The sequence below is a fragment of the Pinus tabuliformis genome, chromosome 2_1, assembly GCF_031772625.1.
Source record: "Pinus tabuliformis cultivar Carrire ecotype Pingquan chromosome 2_1, CPIR1, whole genome shotgun sequence".
NCBI lineage: Eukaryota > Viridiplantae > Streptophyta > Pinopsida > Pinales > Pinaceae > Pinus > Pinus tabuliformis.
Genome location: NC_142299.1, coordinates 855145744 through 855148642, shown reverse-complemented (window position 1 = coordinate 855148642; position 2899 = coordinate 855145744).

The following is a 2899-nucleotide window of genomic DNA, read 5'->3' as shown; positions in this document are numbered from 1 at the left end:
ATAGATGCTTGATGATCCACCTGCCTTTTTTCCACAACTGCATAGATCTAAGGAATATTATGACCAACATCACCAACTGTATGTGCCTCTTGAGCACTCTATATTGGAGGTCTTCTACCACTCTGATACTGCAGATAATCCCTCTTATGATGATACCTGCCATATATCCAACATTGTAATGGTTCCCTACCACTACCTTTAGCTTGTTGCTCTCCATGTCCCTTCTCAATTATATTGAACCTCTTATAAGGGACTACATTTTCTTTCTCACTTACCTCTTGAGGTCTTCCTTGCTTTGGTGGCCATTTTCCTTTAGCTTTTTCATTTCCCTTGAAGTCACACTTAGGCTCAACTTTCCACTTCGACGCCTCATCACAATGTTTCAACTTTTGAATGGCCTCCTCCAATGATTTAGGCTCATTAAACTCAATTTGGTCTTTGTATGCTACTGGAATTCCACTAATGAATCTCTAAACCTTGACCTTCTCCTCCTTGAGGTAAGGCACATATCTCAATAGCTCTAGGAACCTGCTTGTATACTCATCATCCTTCATGGAACCCATCCGCAACTCATAACACTCCTTAGCTCTATCATCATAGTACATCTCTGATAAGTACTTCTTATTGAAGAGCCTCTCAAACTCATACCAAGTAAAAACATCCTCATGTATACCTTTGAAATTCGTCACGTCTTCCCACAAAATATTTTCTTTACCCTTAAGACTGAAAGTGGCTATCCTTGCTTTCATGTTTTCTAAATAATCATGCAATCTAAAGAACTTCCTCATACCAAGCAACCATGCCTCTACATCCTATGATTTCTTCATATCTCCATCAAAGGTAGTTGGCTTTGATTTCTTAAACTCATCTGGAAAGTATCCCTTATCACTCATCCTATAAGGATGATAATGATGATGATCATGATGATTGTCAGAACCAGAACTAGAATAGTATCTGTGTCTATCACCTCTCCTATACAATGTCCTCAACAACCTGCCATATCTAATTATGTCATCTTTGTCCGAATTGTGACCACCATAAGACCTGCTGCCATATGCCCCATTAGTTTTGTCCTCGTTCTCATGGCTAATCCGAAGTGGTCCCTATCATTTCAATTCTAACAAACTCTAAAGTAGTATTGCATTAACCTCTTCTAGTTTCTCTTGTGCCTGCATGATCTTTTCATTGTTTGCCTTACAACTTCTTATCTCTTCCTTTAATATTATCAATGTATTTTCCAAATCAAAAGAGTTCCCAACACCAAGCTTCTCATCTAATTCATAGTGAGAGTCTTTGTAGTCTACCATCTTGCTATCCATTTAATCTCTTTCTTGCAAGGAATACTATGTCAGCTAAACCAAATCACCATAAATTAACGTACCTCAGAAAATTTTGGGGAGGATATCTCATCTGCAATATCATCAAATCAATGTGATACATGTACAACATAATCATGACAACATATAAAATATAATACATAGGCATGTAACCATATGTCCATCATTCTAGCTAAGGTCTAGTCATGAATGCATGAACATATCAATTACACATATCATGACTACATGCATGACCAGAACAACCATGACACCACCGTATACTTGACCACATGCAAACACTAACATGCATAAGAAATGTGTAATTGACAATATAGACACATGATGCATGTAATCAAACATAAGTGAGCAATACTTGGAACCAATCTTACAAGAATGATACATGTAACCAATCATGCAAGGATGTAACCAAACATACAATAATGTAATCCAAGTATACATAATGATACATGTAAGAGACATATACTAACATGTAACCCATCATATACTCATGACAACATGCTTCAAACAATGACATCCTCATTCCCATGGCGACATCACTATAGCCATGACCAACACCATGCATATGCAACAAGCATTCAAGGATGACTGACACATGTACAACTGACATGAATGCATGAAAACAAATTCAACCAAGGAGAGTACACTCACTCTCTTATACCAATCTGTAACCAACCTCCTCCCACATCTACCCATGTAAGCGACCAATCGGGGTAAACATCTAACAAGACATGCCACTATAAGAGATTCAACCTTCTTTGTGACCTTAAGGAAATGGGGCAGGGCAGAACACAACAACCAAACCTTACACATCATCAACAAAAACCCCAAGAGACATCTCATCCACTCAGACATCCTACCCCTGGGTCCCCATGATATTTTATGCATATTAACCTTTAGATGCTCTCATGTTATAGGCATGGCAGCATCTAGGGACCTATGGATGCTCTCACATGCCTATAAGCCAGTGTCTAGGGGCTTTTCCCAATAGAACTGTGCCAATGTTTTTGGAATTCATGGCACTTTTCTAGCCTAGAATTCTGGCCACTACCTAGAACTTGTTATAACTCCTATAATCCATCAAAGACAGGATGACAAAGATAAAAAACCAGAAATCAACCTCAAGACTGAGCTTGACCATCCCTAATCAGGGTTGACATTATGTCAAACACTTGGCATCAATGCAACCTATAGGTTTGTGATACAAGACAGAGCATGAATGAATGAAAACACTTATGAAACATGTCAAGAAGGATCACCACCTTCTCCATTGAACTATTATGACATCAACTAGGTATTGCATCCATCATTTTAACATTCACAAGTAAATACACGAAATAACCATCACATGAACCAGTCAATTAACCATGCTTATAACCAACATAAAACCATGTAAATACCAGAGATATAATAACCATTAAATCCACATATAAACAAGTGAAAAAGAAATAAAACTTATCTTTCATTAATCATAGGAAAATTCCACTAGGTTTGGGACTTCCACATACCACCTGACCATACACATGGCTGAACCAAATCTTTCTTTCAACCAGTCACCCCCGTGC